The following is a 19,720-nucleotide window of genomic DNA, read 5'->3' as shown; positions in this document are numbered from 1 at the left end:
ATAGGACTTTTGGAATTGCTGACTTCAAGCTCTTTGGATAAATACCCAGTAGTGGGATGGCTGGATAGTATGGTAGTTCTATTTTTAATTTTTTGAGGAATCTCCATACTGTTTTCCATAGTGGCTGCACCAGTTTGCATTCCCACCAGCAGTGTATGAGGGTTCCTTTTTCTCCACAACCTCTCCAACATTTGTTACTATTAGTTTTAGATATTTTTGTCATTCTAATGGGTGTAAGGTGATATCTTAGTGTAGTTTTGATTTGCATTTCCCTGATGATCAGTGATGATGAGCATCTTTTCATGTACCTATTTGCCATCTATATATCTTCTTTGGAGAAATGTCTGTTCATGTCTCCAGTCCATTTTTTGATCCGGTTGTTTGATTTTTTATTGTTGAGTTGTGAGAGTTCTTTATATATTATGGATACTAAGCTTTTGTCAGATATATGACTTGCAAATATTTTTTTCCCAGTTAGTGGGTTGTTTTTTTGTTTCAATCCTGTTTTCATTTGCCTTGACAAAGCTCTTTAGTCTTATGAAGTCCCATTTGTTTATTCTTTCTATTGTTTCCCTTCTCTGAGAAGACATGGTGTCCAAAAATATCCTTTTAATACTGATGTCAAAGAGTGTACTGCCTACATTTTCTTCTAAAAGCCTTATGGTTTCAGGTCTCGCCTTTAGGTCTTTGATCCATTTTGAGTTCATTTTGGTGAATGGTGAGAAAGAATGGTCAATTTTCATTCTTTTCCATGTGGCTTTCCAGTTTTCCCAGCACCATTTGTTGAAAAGACTTTCTTTTCTCCATTGTATGCCCTCAGCTCCTTTGTCGAAGATAAGCTGTCCATAGATGTGTGGTTTTATTTCTGGGCTTTCAATTCTGTTCCACTGATCTGTGCACCTGTTTTTGTACCAGTACCATGCTATTTTGATTACTGTAGCTTTGTAGTATGTTTTGAAGTCAGGGATTGTGATGCCTCCTGTTTTGTTCCTTTTTCTCAGGATTGCTTTAGCAATTCGGGGTCTTTTCTTGCCCCATATGAATTTTAGGATTCTTTGTTCTAATTCTGTAAAGAATGTCATCGGGATTCTGATTGGGATAGTGTTGAATCTGTAGATTGCTTTAGGTAGAACGGACATTTTAACTATGTTTATTCTTCCAATCCATGTACATGGAATGTCTTTCCATCTCCTTATGTCGTCATCCAATTCTCTTAGAAAGGCCTTGTAATTTTCATTATATAGGTCCTTCACTTCCTTAGTTAAATTTACCCCAAGGTATTTTATTCTTTTTGTTGCGATTGTGAATGGTACTATGTTCTCGAGTTCTTTTTCTGTTAGTTCGTCATTAGAATACAGAAATGCTACTGATTTATGCAAATTGATTTTATACCCTGCAACTTTGCTGTAGTTGTTGATTACTTCTAACAGTTTTCCAATGGATTCTTTGGGGTTTTCTATATATAAGATCATGTCGTCTGCAAACAGCGAGTGTTTCACTTCTTCCCTCCCTATTTGGATTCCTTTTATTCCTTTTTCTTGCCTGATTGCTCTGGTCAGGACCTCCAGTACTATGTTAAATAAGAGTGGTGATAGGGGCTGGCCCTGTGGCCGAGTGGTTAAGTTCGCGCACTCCGCTGCAGGCGGCCCAGTGTTTCATTGGTTCGAATCCTGGGCGCAGACATGGCACTGCTCATCAAACCACGCTGAGGCAGCGTCCCACATGCCACAACTAGAAGGACCCACAACGAAGAATATACAACTATGTACCGGGGGGCTTTGGGGAGAAAGAGGAAAAAAATAAAATCTTTAAAAAAAAAATAATAAGAGTGGTGATAGAGGGCATCCTTGTCTCGTTCCTGTTTTCAGGGGGATGGCGCTCAGTTTTTGCCCATTGAGTATGATGTTGGCTGTTGGTTTGTCATATATGGCCTTTATTATGTTGAGGTAGTTTTCTTCTATGCTCATTTTGTTCAGAGTTTTTATCATAAATGGCTGTGGGATCTTGTCAAATGCTTTCTCTGCATCTATTGAGATGATCATGTGGTTTTTATTCCTCAGTTTGTTGATGTGGTGTATCACGTTGATTGATTTGCGGATGTTTAACCATCTCTGTGTCCTTGGTATGAAACCCACCTGATCATGATGTATGACTCTTTTGATGAATTGCTGAATTCTGGTTGCCAAAATTTTGCTGAGAATTTTTGCATCTATGTTCATCAGTGATATTGGCCTGTAGCTCTCTTTTTTCGTGGTGTTTTTGTCAGGCTTTTGTATCAGCATGATGTTGGCCTCATATAATGTGTTAGGAAGTGTTCCATCCTCCCTAATTTTTTGGAATAGCTTGAAAAGGATAGGTATTAAATCCTCTCTGAAAGTTTGGTAGAATTCCCCAGGAAAGCCATCTGGTCCTGGGGTTTTATTCTTTGGGATGTTTTTGATTGCTGTTTCAATCTCTTTCCTTGTGATTGGTCTGTTCAAATTGTCTGCTTTTTCTTGAGTGAGCTTTGGGAGATTGTAGGAGTCCAAGAATTTATCCATTTCCCTTAGGTTATCCATTCTGTTGGCATATAGTTTTTTGTAGTATTCTCTTATAATCCGTTGTATTTCTGCAGAGTCTGTTGTTATTTCTCCTCTTTCATTTCTGATTTTGTTTATTTGAGCTTTCTCCCTTTTTTTCATTGTAAGTCTGATTAGGGGTTTGTCAATTTTATTTATTTTCTCAAAGAACCAGCTCTTTGTTTCATTGATCCTTTCTACCGCCTTTTTCATTTCAATTGTATTTATTTCTGCTCTGATTTTTATTATTTCTCTCCTTCTGCTGACTTTGGGCTTTTTTTGTTCTTCTTTCTCTACCTTAGTTAGCTGTAGTTTAAGATTGCTTATTTAGGATTTTTCTTGTTTGTTAAGATGTGCCTGTATTGCGATGAATTTTCCTCTTAATACAGTTTTTGCTGTATCCCATATGAGTTGGTATGGCATGTTATCATTTTCATTTGTTTCCAGGTATTTTTTTATTTCTTCTTGAATTTCTTCAATGGTCCATTGCTTGTTCAGTAGTGTATTGTTTAGTCTCCACACCTTTGTGCCTTTCTCAGCTTTTTTCTTGTAATTAATTTTTAGCCTTATAGCATTATGATTGGAGAAGATGCTTGTTATTATTTCAATTTTTTTAAATTTGTAGAGGCTTGCCTTGTTTCCCAACATATGGTCTATCCTTGAGAATGTTCCATGTGCTCTTGAGAAGAATGCGTATTCTGCTGTTTTAGGATGAAGTGATCCATGTATGTCTATTAAGTCCAATTGTTTTAGTTTTTCGTTTACATCCACTGTTTCCTTGTTGATTTTCTGTCTGGATGATCTGTCCATTGATGTGAGTGGGGTGTTGAGGTCCCCTACTATTATTGTGTTGTTTTTAACATCTTCCTTTAGGTCTGTTAATAGTTGCTTTATGAAGCTTGGTGCTCCTATGTTGGGTGCATAGATATTTATAAGCGTTATTTCTTCTTGATGAAGTGTCCCTTTGATCATTATATATTGTCCCTCTTTGTCTCTCTTTACCTGTCTTATTTTGAAATCCATTTTGTCTGATATAAGAATTGCAACACCTGCTTTGTTTTGCTTGCTATTAGCTTGAAGTATTGTCTTCCACCCCTTCACCCTGAGTCTGTGTTTGTCCTTGGGGCTGAGGTGTGTTTCCTGGAGGCAACAAATTGTTGGATCTTGTTCTTTAATCCATTTTGCCACTCTGTGTCTTTTTATTGGAGAGTTCAATCCGTTTACATTGAGAGTGATTATTGATGCATGTGGACTTAATGCTCTCAATCTGTCACTAGTTATCTGGTTGTCCTGCGTTTCTCTTCCTGTGTGCTTTAGCCTACCCATTTAATACTGCAATTTCTTATGCTGTGTTTCTTAGATTTTTCCTTATTTGTGTTTTGTGGCTCTGTTCTGTTTTTCAGTTTAGTGGCTACCCTGAAGTTTGTATTTAGAATCTCGTGTATAATATATTCTATTCTCTGGTGGTCTCTTACTTACTTGGCCTAGACTGATTTAGTCCCTTTGCTCTTCCCCTCCTAAATTATCATTTTCATTTCTTATTCCAACTCATGTTCTGAGTTTTTAGTTAGAGTGATAAGATCATCTTTGCTTTGGTAGTTTCCTTCCCTTCATCCTAATGCTATAGTTGAATATTTGCTATCCTATTCTGGTTCTATCTATCTGTCTCCTGACTCTGTGGTTTGTGACCCTTTTCACCCTTTTTTCCTTTTTCAGGTGTGAGAGCTTTCTTGAGGATTTCTTTTTTTTTTTTTTTTTAAAGATTGGCACCTGGGCTAACAACTGTTGCCAATCTTCCTTTTTTTTTTTAAGGATTTTCACCTGGGCTAACAAGTTTTGCCAATCTTTTTTTTTTTTCTGCTTTATCTCCCCAAACCCCTCCTGTACACAGTTGTATGTCTTAGTTGCATGTCCTTCTAGTTGTGGGATGTGGGATGCCGCCTCAATGTGGCCTGACAAGTGGTGCCATGTCTGCGCCCAGGATCCGAACCCTGGGCCACCACAGCAGAGCACGCCAACTTAACCACTCGGCCATGGAGCCGGCCCTTGAGGATTTCTTGTAGTGGAGGACTTTTGGTTACAAATTCCCTTAACTTTTGTTTGTCTGGAAAAGATTTAATTTCTCTCTCATATCTGAAGGATATTCTTGCTGGATAGAGTATTCTTGGCTGAAGATTTTTATCTTTTAAAGTTTTGAATATGTCACTCCATTCTCTCCTCACTTGTAAGGTCTCTGTAGAGAAATCTGCTGAAAGAATGATGGGGGTTCCTTTGTAGGTTATTTTCTTCTGCCTTGCTGCCCTGAGTATTCTTTCTTTGTCTTTCCTTTCTGCCGTTTTTACTACTATATGCCTTGCAGTAGGTCTTTTTACACTGACAAATCTAGGAGACCTGACAGCTTCCTCTACACACATTTCTCCCTCAATCCCTAGATTTGGGAGGTTCTCTTCTATAATTTCATTAAGCACACTTTCTGCTCCATTTTTCTTTTCCTCATTCTCGGGAATTCCTATGATCCTTAAATTCTTTCTCCTCATTGAATCCACTATCTCTCGGAGATTTTCCTCATTTCTTTTAATTCTTAGCTCTCTTTCTTCCTCTGTCTGGAGCCATTCAGCCTGTCTATCTTCAATTATGCTAATTTGCTCTTCTATGGAGTCTACCCGGGCATTCAGGGAATCCATATTCTGTTTTATCTGGTCCATTGTGTTTTTCGTCTCTAGTAATTCTGTTTGATTCTTCTTTATAATTTTAATCTCTTTTGTGAAGTAACTCTAGAACTCGGCTTGTTTCTCTCTCTTTCTCTCTACCTCATTGAGTTTTTTTGATTATAGCTACTCTGAACTCATTTTCACTTAGTTTACCTATTTCCAAGTCCTCAGGACTTAATTATGTGTTTTTATTGTTTTCCTTCTGGTCTGGAGCTTTTATAAATTGCTGGATGGTAGAGGAGCGGTTTTTTCGCATTATGGTAGAATTCGGTTGCAGTTATAGCCTGTCACCACTAGATGGGGGTCAAGAGCCGTGCCTTCTGAGCTCTCGGGGCGGGGGGTGGGGGGGTTGGTTCTCTCACACACCGATCTGGATTCAGATCAGCTCTGTTCTCTGGACTCCCAGGGCCCTGGCTTTATGGGGTCCCCATGCACGGAAGCTTTCCCCCATCAGTGGGTTTCCACTGTACTGGCAGCGGGAGTCCTGGACGATCCCCCGGCCACATGGCCCCTCCCCTGCTCCTTCCCGCACCCGCGGCAGCGATCCCAGACTCTAGGGGAGGGAGTGAAGTTCTCTCCTACCCCGTTTCAGCTCCTCCAAGGCCGGCAGCAGGGTCTCCTTCCTCTGTCTTTTAGGTATTGTAGGTCTCTGATGTCCTGGCATTAGGTTTATTAGCTGAAATTCAGTTTTTTTCCAATCCTTTGTTGTAGTTTGGAGGGGAGAGAGTCCCAGGTCAGTTCACCCCATTTTGCTCTGCCCACCGATTCCACAGTCACTTTTAAAAAAATAAAATAGTGTTTCTATAAATGTAAAATATAAACTTTTATATAGTATAAAAGTAATTGTCAGGATTCCCACTGATTCTGCTGAAGCAAGACTCTGAGGAAGAATTCGGGGAGGAGATGGCAGGAATGAAACTGCACTTTGCGTGATGAAACCTATTGTAATTTCAATGAAAAAGCTCATCATTGAACGTAAAATATCTGGAACCATGAATGCAAATTTTGGGGAAGAATCTTGTCATGGTGTACACTGTCCTTCCTTATGAAATTCAGAATTTTATAGAGCAGAACTATATTTTGAATTGCTGGTCAAAATTCATAATTATATATAAATACACATTTAGAATAACTGAACTCTAAATATTTTGTGGACAGGCCAATATTAGGAAAAAATCCTTAAATGGTAATATGTATTTTCTCTCTGTGGTACCTACTAACAATCAGATTTTAGAAATGTGTGAACTTAAACGAATCTAAGTGACTTATGATGTTATTACCCTTTTTGTAAATGTGTCCTCTAAATGTTGGCTGCATTTTTTTCAAATTGGTTGGAAATCTTTAATCAAAGTATTTAATGAGTGAGATCCCAAAACTTCAGCTTTCAAAGCATTTTAAAAAATTGCAATTATTAAAAACAATGCTTGCAACAGGAAAATTATTGTTTAAATCCACAAATTAAAGGAAAAACTGAACAAATTAAATGACATGAGCTCTAGTGGGTTCAAGATTTGATTTAGACTCCCTTGAATTGCTCTACATCCTAGGCTACATTGTATTTGAAGGATGTTTTGCCAGCTAAGAGACTAGAGATGAGAAGTAGTTGTATCCAGAAAGTCCTGGCTCCTCTCTTCTTTCTAAATTTTGCTTGTGAACTGATCAGTTTTTGCTTTATCTCATCTCTTTCTTGCCATATTACTTTATACACAGATAGGAACAACTAGCTGACTTTTAATATTCTGCCTATGGAAAAACAGGGAATTCAAACTGTGTCCATGATTCCATTTAAAATAAAACTTTGAAGTGCTGGTCTGAGATGGCCACATAGGAACATACACCATGATCAAGTGGGATTCATCCTGGGGATACAAGGATGGTCCAATATCCACAAATCAATCAATGTGGTACACCACATTAGGAAAATGAAAGCTAAAAATCATATGACAATCTCAACAGATACAGAAAAAGAATTTGACAAAATTCAACATCCATTCATGATAAAAACTCTCAACAAAATGAGTATAGCGGGAACATATTTCAACACACTAAAGGCTATGTATGACAAAGCCAACATCATACTCAACAGTGAAAAGCTGAACATTTTCCTCTAAGATCAGAAACAAGACAAGGAGGCCCACTCTTGCCACTTTTTTCAACAGTACTGGAAGTCCTAGCCTCAGCAATTAGGCAAGAAAAAGATAAAAGGCATCCAAATCAGAAAGAGAAGTAAAACTGTCTCTATTTGCAGATGACATGATCTTACACATAGAAAGCCCCAAAGACTCCATCACAAAATTGTTAGAGTTAATGAACAAATTTAGCAAGTTGCAGGATACAAAATCAATACACAACAGTCAGTTGGGTTTTATATACTAATAATAAACTATCAGAAAGAGAAATTCAGAAACAGTCTCATTTACAATTGCAACAAAAGACTAAAATACCTAAGAATAAATTTGACCAAGGAGGGGAAAGATCTCTGCACTGAAAGCTATAAGACATTGATGAAAGAAACTGAAGACACAAACACATGGAAAGATATTCCATACTTACAGACTAAAAGAATTAATATTGTTGAAATATCCATACCACTCAAAGTGATCTACCAATTCAGTGCAATCTCTATCAAAATTCCAACAGTATTTTTCACAGAAACAGAAAAAAATCCTGGAATTTGTATGAAACCATAAAAGACCTGAAATAGCCAAAGAAATCTTGAGAAAGAAGAACAAAGCTGGAGGCATCACACTTCCTGATTTCACACTCTATTACAAAGCGATAGTAATCAAAACAGTATGTTATTCACATAAAAACAGACATATTGATAAATGGAACAGACTAGAGGTTCAGAAACAAACTCACCCATATATGGTCAAATAACTTATGACAAAGGTGCCAACAATGTACAATGAGGGCAGGAGAGTCTCTTCAATAAATGATGTTGGGAAAACTGGATAGCTACCTGCAAAAGAATGAAACTGAACCACTATCTTACACACTATGCAAAAATCAACTCAAAATAGATTAAAGACTTGAACATAAGACCTGAAACCATAAAACTCCTAGAATAAAACATAGGGGATAATCTCCTTAGTATTTGTCTTGGCAATGATCTTTTTAATTTAACTCTAACAAAAGCAAGCCAGATTACATCAAACCAAAAAAGCTTCTGCACAGCAAAGGAAACCATCAACAAAATGAAAAGGCAACCTACCAAACAGTAGAAGTATTTGCAAATCATTTGTCTGATAAGGGGTTAATTTTCAAAATATATATAAAAAACTCATACAACTTAATAGCAAAAAAATATAATAATCCAATTAAAAAGGGGCAGATGAACTAAACAGACATTATTCTTAGGAAGACATACAGATGGCAAACAGGTACCTGAAAAGGTGCTCAGCATCATTAAAGGTGCAAGTCAAAACCAGGGTAAGAAACCATCTTACACTTGTTACAATGGCCATCATCAAAAAGACAAAAGATAACAAGTGTTGGCAAGAATGTGGGGAAAAGGAAACTCTTGTGCACTGTTGGTGGGAATGTAAATTGGTGCAGCCAATTTATGGAAAACAGTCTGGAGGTCCCTCAAAACATTAAGAATAGAAATACAGTATGATCCAGTAATCCCACTTAACCATTTTGCCACTGGGCCAGCCCTTGAATAGACAACTTTGAATGAAATTACTTGGGCTGCAAAATTTATCTGTTTCATCACAAAAGACAAAATAAAACTAGAATTTAAAATAGACAATTTAGCAGGCATTTTCCTGAATACATCAAAACTTTTAGAAATTATTTTTAAAAGTATATTTCATAAAAATTATGTTTCATAGAGAAAAGTATATTGAAAATGGTATAATTTCAAATCTACTTATCATAAAATGCAATTTTGAAGAAGATTTCAGGAAACTTTATGAAAAACCTAAAAATAATAAGACATAGTGAAAATAAAATTTCTCTGGGGCTGACCTGGTGGCGTAGTGCTTAAGTTCACGCACTCCACCTCGGCGGCCCGGCGTTACTGGTTCAGATCCTGGATGCAGACCTACACACTACTCATCATGCCATGCTGTGGCAGCATCCCACATACAAAGTAGGGAAAGATTAGCACAGATGTTAGCTCAGGGCCAATCCTCCTCACACACACAAAAAAGAAAAGAAATTCTCAAAGATACTATAAAACAATCTCAGACATTGAAATATGTGTCAGCACTAATCACAAACAAATTATTTTTAATATTCAGTTAATCACAAATCCTTTTCAATTTTGTTTTATGTATTTTTATTTTTAAAAGAATTATAATTTTGAAAATAATTTTTGAATAAAACTATTTTATAGGTTTACCAATATAAACGAGCAGTTAATAAATATTTAAAAACTTATATAACTTTAATGACTGTTAATGTTTTTGCTCACCCTCAGATGTGTTCCAGCTGACAATAAATTATATAGCCACCTTATTTCCCTAGCTATATGATCTCGAGAAATCATTTAACTATGATTTCTAACCTTTAGTTTCCTCATGTACAAATGAGGATGATGTTATCTACCTCAGAGTTTAGTATGAGGGATAAATAAAACAATGTATGCAAAGTGCTAGTTGCAGTTTAGCTATTAATATTATAACTGTTCTTTTAAAAAGATTACAATCAAATAGACAATCGACAAGTATTTAAGGAATACTTTCTACTTACCTAACACTATGTAAGGTATTACGACAAATGCAGGAATAAGTCAAGTCTCTTACAACCTACTAGAGCCATGTACACCCATGAAAAACAGAGGAAAAATGATTGTATGTGGCAGATTGTAGTTTTAAATGCTTATCTGTATGATTCCAGAAGTAGAAAAGGAGTTAGAGATAGGAGAGAATACTTGAGCTGCTGTTGTCATTTCGTCTTTACAACATGCCTGGCATTATGTGAGGAACTGGAAATAGAAGAAGCCAGAATCTCCCGAATCAAGGAAGGCTTCACATGTCATGTGAGAGGCACTGTTTTGGGCAGAAGAGCAGAGCATTCCGTGGAAGGGAGTAAGCACTGTGGGGCAAGCTTTGTTTATGTGGGAGATGGACCTGGCCGGAGTGCGGGGAGTCCTGGAGCGCGGCGGGGGGTCAGGCTGGGTACGCAAAGAGAAAATTCCACAATAAAACACTTGGGATTGCTTTCTGAGCATGGCATCAGTGTGTGGCCTGGCATAAGAATATTTTTCCTGAGTCCTCTTAGGTTGCGAAGTTTTCCATTCTTAGTTTTATAATTCTTACATTCCTCCTGTGTTATGCTGAGACAAACAATATGGGCTTCAATCTTTTTAACACTTGTTCCTGTATCAACCAGTTCTCAACCATGTGGAAGGATAGAATTAAGAGCCTCACTGTGGTGTGGAGTAATCGTGTGGGTAGATTTTTCCAGACATTTGACACAGAAAGACATTCTGTACCACCGGAGCATATTAGACACCATTTCTTAATTTTACGGGAGGAAATCGAGGCCTTTGGCCGTTGCCTAAGATCACACTGCGTGTGCGGAGGGCTGGGGCCCAAACTCAGTCTTTGACGCCGGCGGTGACTTTTTCCACTCGATCTGTGTCCCTGGAGTGGGCTCCGAGGGACACTCATTCCAGGAGCTGTTAATTGGGGTTCTCAGAACAGAGGGTTCTAGGGAGGAAATACTGCATGTGAAATCCTTCTCTTGAAGATCCAAATTTCATAATAACACTTTAAAAATTTGCAGGAGCTTCAGTAGTGAAAAAAGAAACATTTAGTAATGTTAAATAGTTAAGATAACATATTTGTAGAGAAAGACTTTTCTTTGTACATCCTTTTAATGGGGGGTTACTTTTCCTTAACATGAGGATGGATGGTGTTTGGGATAACCGCACTACCCTTCATCCTCATTTCTCAAATTAGGGCAGCCCACGGGCTTTGCTGCATGCCATTGAGATGAGCAGGACCAGGATTCTTGCCAACAAGAGAAGTCAGGGGCCTTCACAGCAGGGCTTTACCCTCACTGGTGGTTGAAGGACTGGAGCCTCCATTTTATTGACTGTCACCAGACTGGTAAGGTATATACTGGGCTGAAATATGAGTTAAGTGTATCTTATTTCTCATTTATTAAAAGCAGTGTGGCTGGCAGTTAATTAAGAGCTTGTATTTGGTGGCAGCTCGCCTTGTTCTTGTCTAGCCATGCCAGGTAGCAGTCTATGATCTTAGGAAGTTATTTAAGCTCTTTGAGTGTCTATTTCCCCACCTGTAGAATGGGCATAATAATTCCTAAATCTCAGAATTCTTGTAAGGATGAAAAGCTGTAATATAGAACATACAACATGTCACATATAATGTATAATATATGTGTTTCAGAATCTTGACACATAGTTTGTGCTCTTGCTCAGTAACTGTAGCTGTATGAGTACTATGTGACGACCCCGGCTTACTAAGTACATGTGCCAGGCATGGGGTAAGTGCCTTTGCACATGTGAACTGTGTGTAATACACACATGTATATAGATGTGCTTTATAATTTGTACATTCGTGATAATAGTTGTCATTTAATGAAATTTCCTGTGTGCCAAGTACTCTGCTAAGGCTTTTTATGAATTACCTAATTTAATCCTGATAATAATCATGAGAGGTTGGTTCTATCAGTATTTCCATTTTATAGAGGAAAGAAATTGGGGCACAGAAAGGTGAACTTACCCAAGGTCACACAACAAATACAATGGCAGAGCCAGGCTTTGAACCTGGCCAAATGTTGTGCTCTTCCACCTCTATAAATAAGATAAAAGATTGCCTAATTTTGAATTTTAAATTTCTCTTTTTGTGTTAGACATATAAACAGAGTATAATACACTTGATGTTCAGGAATTATTTAAAAGTTCATAAAATAATCTAAAATTGATCTAAAAATTTAAAAAATCCATCATACAACTATTCAAACATAATTTTCATGTGATATACTCTCTTCCAGCCTTTGTACAAAAACATATTTTTCCATAATTGTAATCAATGTTGTGTTCTTATCAATAATGATTAAATCATAATGATTTGATGTTTCATTTTAGGTTTCATAATTATTTTTAATACCTTCATAATATTTCATCAAGATAAAAATAGCAATTTGCCCAATCATTCCTCTACTTGTCAAACATTTTGAGCTTTCCTAACCATCCGATTATTCTGCACACGTAAACTAGGGTTACTTTTAATGAAAAAATTCATGCCCTGAATCACCATATTGCATGTCGATGTTGAACTGAGCATTTCTTCAGCTGTCTGCCTTTGGGCTTCTGGCTTTAGAACGCGGCTATTCTTCGGAAAGGCTGCTTAGTGCTTTCTGGAGGTTTTAAAGCCTGGCTGGGGTTGCACTTATGTGATTCTTTCTTGGGATACATAGGATAGCCTCCTCAAGGAAACATCCCCCTTGAACGTTATCATCATGTATACTTTACCTTTGGAAGTGGACGAAGGTGAGAACAAACAATGCCAACCTTTTACGGAGAGAAGCACATTTCCTGCTGCCAGTCACCCCTGGAAACGGTACCCAGGGTCAGCCACTCTGCTACAGTGCACTTCCACGCTGGTTACATGTTTTCTGTTGTCTTCCTCTTCTCGTTATCCTTATAGTTATACTCAGAGCATTGCTGTGAATGAAAGAATATCCTCCTTCTATTTCACTCAAAAGATGCTTATTATGCCTCTGCAATTTCTGGATCCAAAAGGCATTTTTTTTCCCTAATCTAATCCACCTGCACTAGAATTACACGTTTCATTCTCCTTACTGCCTACATTTTAATAGTTTTTGACAGAATATGAGATATTCATACTCCTTTCATTCACTGGACTTTTTTCTGAAGTTATGGAACACCTAAAGAGATGGCTTGGCTGTGATATATTTTGCCGTCTAACTTTTAGTAACTGAACAATCCTACATTATCTATTTATGGATCATATTCATTTAGAAATAAAAGTTTACTGAAGTTTAAAAACTTTTTTTTCCAGAGTGAAGTATACACTAAATTTGGTATTACAATTTATCCCCAAAGTGCAGAACCTGCTTAGGGAATGGCTCATTTTTCCGGAGAATACCGAAGGGCTAAGCTTCGGGTACCTTCTGCGAGGGTGAAAGACAGTTTGTCTGCATTCGCAGTCCTGGAGAAGACGACCACTGCGTGAACTTCACACTTTAAAATGGAGAAGAAAAAGCAATAACTCTCCAAAAGCTCTTTTAAGAAAGGCAAAATTAGGGAACTTGAATATTTTCTGAAAGGTTTGGCCTTATGATATATTTATGTTCGGAACCCAGTGTTTTCCTTAAGCCTCAAACTTTTATTTTAAGACCTATATCATTCTAAAGCTATAAGTTAACTGCTGAAGGACGGAATTTTATAGGACGTGCTGCAGACAGGGTGAGGGCAGAGGAAAGTTTATGTTTTCACACTTTAAGTTGTTAGGGAAAAAGGGAATTTGGGCATAAATTGGCATTAGAAGGCAGGAAAGTCTTGGTTGGTGGGGAAAGAAAATGTGTACTCTGTTAAACCACAATGTCTGAGTTCTTCAAAATCATGTACAATTTTTTTCATGTTTCACATTTTAAGCAAACTTGTAAGAAACGTTCAGGAGGGGATCTTGTGACCCTAGATTGAGTCTGGATTTCCATGGGCATTTCCACCTTCCATTGTGGTGCCAGTGCTGCAATAACTGTTCTAGCTGGGGAAAGGTCAACGAGAACTTTCCCTCAAAGTCTCCAACCACCAGACATTTCCACTTAAATATCTCCCACCATCTGAAACGTATTTACTGTTGTGCTCATCTTGTCACTGCCCCTTGCCTGGTCCCTCTCCCACCTTCCCTGCATTAGTCTCGAGATCATTTTCTCATCCCTCAACCAGGAAATCTGGAAATTCATTGTGACTTCATCTCCCTCACATCCAGTGAGTCACCGAGCCCCTCTGATTTTGCCTTTATTCTATTACTGAAGTTTAGAGCGTGTCTGTTCCCTCCTGCTGTGCCCACAGTCCCTCATTGCACTGCGCCTTGGAAGCAGCACGCGTCTGAGCAGAATGAGCTTTGGAGTTCGATACCCTGGGATCAAATCCTAACCATGGCACTGACGAGCATGGGTAAACAAAATAGGGCTGGTACAGCCACCTTATAGGTTTGGGGGTAGCTGTGAAAAATAATGTCTATAAAGCACAAAGTTTGACACAAACCAGGCTCTCTAAATGAAAGTTAGGGTTATTAACCACTTTCCTTCCTGATGCTCCGCCCCTTCCAGGTTCACCCCCACCAAGTCGTCTAACTAAAACATTTCCAGCATCCTCTCACCACCTCTCGGACTCCCTAGTACTCAGTGGCACCCCAAGCCTAACTCTGAGCTGGGTGGTCAGCATTCTCGCCCTCTGCATGCTCGAACACTGCACTTCAGCCAACCAGATTGTTTCCAGTCCCCAGAAGCTGGTTTGCATGTCCCTGCCTTTCATGCTCCCTGCTTTGGCTCACTGGAGTACCTGCTCTCTGGAAGTCCTTTCTACCTGTTCAAATCCTGTAGACTCTTCAGGGTAAGGTCAAATCCAACCGCCTCAGCAGAGTCACCCCAACCATGGCAGATGGGAGTCATTTTGTCATCTTCTGAATTCCTGTAGTTCTTAAAGTCAGCTACTAACTTGTTGGGAAGTTAATCACCATATGCCTATGATGTGGTTTTCTGTGCTATTCTCAACTTTCATTGAGATGTACTATTGCTATTAAACCTTTCACATATTTATTTCTTAGCTCTTCAATTGTTTTCTTGTCCCCTGGAGGCAGAGAGCATGTGTTTTACCTTGTAGAGTCTGTTATATTATCTGGCACTTAGTAAATTTGACTAGACACGGGGTGATTTAAGAGGATACAATGATTTATGTCTGACATTGAGATATCTTGTGTTAGTGTTTGGGACATAAATTTTTAAAGAAATAAAGCTGTGGCTTGAGAATGAATGAGCTCACTCTCATCTAAGGTTAATGTAAAGAAAACTGATTCACAGATTTTCATATGGGCATTGAAAGAATTTCTCAAGAGTGGGGATTTGCACAATCCTTGAAAATCACAGTGGAAGTATATGTTTTAATTTTTCACTTTCTTATGTGATTTTCTGAAGCTATTTTTGAAGTATCTTGTTTTCCCAGACTGTCAGACATACATTTTGTTAACATAGTTCAATGACATAGTATTAACATAGTTAAATACATACTAATTGGCTTGAGTCTTCCCTTAATATAAAACTGAGTAGACATGATTGGGGGTAAATTACGTTTTATATCTCCCCAAATTCTTTGTTTGTTTAGAATGAAGTTGGGAAAGATGATCACTTGCAGAAACCAAACTCTCTTGCGCTTGATGCTCAGCAGGAAGATTGTCCTGATCTCCACTTGTGCATGGACACGTTTGTGTCAGGGAGGTGTATTCTCACTATGGGATTGGGACTTTTGAACAACTCTAACTAGAAAATAAAATAGATATAGAAAACTTTAAGAATTATCATCTCCACCCTTTTCTTTTTCTTCAGTCTGTGTGTGTACGTTTTGATCAGGCCATTGTGTGATATGAAAATTTTTCCTGTACTAGAAAGCAAAACGAGGTTAGTGATGTATTATTATTATTTTTTTTTACTTTTTATTTTTTTAAAGTATGCTTTTTGGTGAGGAAGATTGGCTCTGAGCTAACATCTGTTGCCAATCTTCCTCTTTTATTCTTTTTCCTCCCCAAAGCCTCAGCACATAGTTGCACAACCTAGTTGTAAGTCGTTCTAGTCCTGTGTGGGGTGCTGCCACAGCATGGCTTATGAGCAGTGTGTAGGTCCACACCCGGGATCTGAGCCAGCGAACACCAGGCCACCGAAGCAGAGCACCCAAACTTAACTAGCACGTCACCAGGCTGGCCCTAATGATGTATTATTTTTTGTTGTGTTCATTATCCTTTTATAGTAAAAATTTAAGGAGATAAAATCAAAACAGAATTATAAAAACTACACTATGTATTTAACTGTATGCCCCTCTATGAACAGTTATGCAAACGTGCTCAAATTACGCCTAAACAAGTTGTTTTTTGTACATTCATTTAAGCTATAGTGTGAACTTTTACTCTCATTTTTGTTAGACAGTTATCATAAATGTCTACAAATGGGTCTTTTTTTCTCTGACTTATTTTTTTTATAACCCTGAATCAGACCATGCTTTTTAAATTATGTGTTTGTCATTCTTGGCGGTTCGCTCCATGTTTGGCCATTCCTAAGCTTCTGTAATTCTTTTGAAGGCTCCAAAAGGTCGTTGTGTGCCCTGACCTCCTGCTAGGTGAACTGCTTTTTTCTCTCTCCAGATGTTTTCCAGTTCAAACTTTTATAGCCATAGTCTGTATACAAGTCATATATGCAAAGTTTCAAATATCATTGTCCAGCAGTGAAATTGGGATGCTCTCAAATTGGAGGGAAATGTTAACAAAACGCAAGTGTGTCCTGCCAGTGTTCCTCCTGGTGAGCTGGCTCTGAGAGGCTGCCTTCCTTTAGCCATCTGTGCTTCCATAAACAATCGGCAGCGATTGCTTCGTCTAATTCAAATTCTAGCAGCTGGTTCCCTTCCCAGTTCCTTTTGATGTTGTGACACCAGTAGCAGCACACTCATGAGTCTTGGTGCTTCTTTCTACGTTCAGGGATTATATCACCAAAGATGTTAAATAAGTTCATATGAGTCTCCCACACGGGGATCTGCATAAAGAAGGCCAATTGGGGCTTGAAGAGAAAATGAAATAGAGTATTGTATGTGCCCCACCCACCTCCAAAGGTCCATGTTTCTTCTTCTCTACTTAAAAACAAGTAAATCCTCCTACCTATTTAACATTTTTCATCTGCTGAGAAGTCCTTCCGTTTCTACCCTACCCCCACTATCCATGAGGGCTGCCTGTTTCTGGGGTCATGCATGTCAGCTCCTTGATTTGTTTCAGAGAAAGTCCTTTCCTAAATAAACATCTTACTTTATTAGGTATTTGTAGGCCCAACTCTTCCTAGTAAAAGTCTTTATATGTACACTTAGTTAATGTGTTTGTGTCTATATAATGTAGAGAGCATATAGACACAGTCTTCATAGAACACAATACACAGTCTTTGCTCCTGTTTGAATTTATCTAATGCACAAATATTTGTTTTTCAATAAAATCAGCAGTCATTAAAAATTTTTGAATTTTTCAGAATATATTGCATTTGTTCTTTTACAATTTAAAAAAGTTAGAAACAAATCTACAGTAATGATTTGTTTACTAATATTTCCTTGCAGAAAGAGATATGTTGCAAAGTCTATAAAATAATTTTTCTTTAAGGAAAAAGAAAATGCCAGAAAGTAAGTTGGCATATAAGCAAGAAGAAAATTTTAAAATACCGTCCTTGTAAGCAGTTGAATTGGCAACCTGATAGTTGAAAACTAAGCTGAAGACCAAGAGAGAACACAATGATCTTGCCCAAAACAGTACCAGATGTCTAAATAATATAAACAACATGCAGGTGAACATTAAATAATCATTCACCATGGTACTAAATACCTGAATTTGACAAAATATTTGAATGATTGATCAACAAGTCCTGTTTTCATTAACGAGTTTTGTTGATTTTGTAGGATAAAGACATTAAAAATGAGTTTGGCTGTCAGACACTCTTTAATGCTCAGATGTCTTTGCTTTCATGTAGAATTATATTACTAAGGTTAGGAAAAAATGTTTTTCTGAATTAATCAGGGTAAAATAATAAACTATTCCCCTTAAAGAAATAAGCCACTCATAAATTCCTGTGAAATATCAATGAATTAATGAATTTTTATAAATAATGTTGAATATCCAATATTTCATTCCAGGAACCTGTTAACTAAAAGCTCCTTGAGCTCAGTGTCTATCTTGTTCTTCATTGTGGTCCCAGTGCCAGCATAGGAAGCACTTAACAAATGGATGGAAAAAGTGAATGAGTACTGGTTCAGTTTGAAATTCTTTACACTTAATTGGTGTGGTGAGGAGACAAGGGCTAAGAAGCAGGAAGACCAGTTCTGCCACTTGGCCAGTTGCACGGCCTTGTGCGAGGCACCCGACGTCTACTGATTTCCTCAGTCAAAAAATGAATGGGTTGGAGTAAACGGTTTTTAAATTTCCTTGCAGCATTATTCCAGTGTGATCTCTAAGAGGTGCAACATCATCTCATTTGTGCAATAAATATTTATTGGACATTTTGTTACGATCATGCAAAAATAAATTAAATAGAAGTTAGGATATAATGGGAAAAATAAATTGAATAAACAGATAAACTTTGATAAATGCTATAGAGATAAAGCAGTGGGCTTTATAAGAGAGTGTAAATGGGGGAATCTGGTCTGGATCAGCGTCTGATAGGGCCTCTCTGGGCATGTGGTGCTTCTGTAATTTACAGTATAAGTTAGACAGAAGAAAAGAGGTGAGAAGAGTATTAGTGGGAGATAGTAAAAAGGGTGAAAGCCCAGAGGAACAAACAGAAGACCTTGTGTGGTAGGAGTGTATTGGATGATGGAGAAATAGTATAGAGAGCAGCAGGAGAGGAAAAGGAGAGAGAAAGTGGGAGGCTGTTTTACTGGTACAGAGGAGGGATGACAGAGGCTGGTCTATGGTGGGGCAGTGGAACTGGTGAAAAGTGGATGAGTTGGAAATGCATTTTGTGCATAGAGCTGACAGTGGTTGGGATGGATTTTTTTTCAATGCAAACTGTGTGATCAGACACTATCAAGAGTGATTCTCAGAATTCCTGCTTGAGCAACTGGTTGATGGAGGTGGCATTGGCTAAGTGGGGAACACAGGTGAAGGTGGAGTTTTACGTACAGCAGGTGTGATTTACAAACATCAAATGGAGGTACCAAGTATCAAGAAGGCAATCGTATGCATGGAGCTCAGAAATGAGTCTAGGATGGAAATGTAAATTTTGAAGTCATCAGAATATATGGATGGTATTTAAGAGTGGCTATACCAAACCTTGAGCAACTCCAATACTGTTTGTTTCAAGAGGTGTGTAATGCTATCTGACCCATTAGAATGTCTCTTTTGGTTGAAGCTATAACAACTAGTCACTAATGGCCAGAAGTTTTAGTGGCAAAATCATGTAGATATTTTGTCTTATTATTCATATTTTCCAAAGTTTACAAAAATATTTCTGTATCAGAGAGCAGTCTTTGATTAGAGGCATATTTATCCAATATGTGTATTTAGATATGAATTTGCTCCATGAAACTCAGATGGGAGAAGAGTCACATTTTAATATTTCCTGTTATTCAAACTTAACCCAGCTTCTAGGATCCGTGCTTTATCTGTGGGACTTTAACCTTGGTTCTGCTTCTCGTAGAGGGTTCTATTCTTCTAGAGGCATTGACAAAATTTCCAGAGGGTTAACTGGTCAGAAAACTTGGGCAAGTAC

At 37.9% G+C, this 19,720-nt stretch overlaps 1 pseudogene; it reads left to right on the top strand.

Moving 5' to 3' along the window:
- The first annotated feature begins 10,341 nt into the window (after positions 1-10,341).
- Positions 10,342-19,720, top strand: part of LOC106848632 (nuclear pore complex protein Nup50-like) — a 41,551-nt pseudogene continuing 32,172 nt past the window's right edge.

This window comes from Equus asinus, chromosome 24 (assembly GCF_041296235.1).
Source record: "Equus asinus isolate D_3611 breed Donkey chromosome 24, EquAss-T2T_v2, whole genome shotgun sequence".
NCBI lineage: Eukaryota > Metazoa > Chordata > Mammalia > Perissodactyla > Equidae > Equus > Equus asinus.
This window is presented reverse-complemented; position numbering and strand designations above follow the sequence as displayed.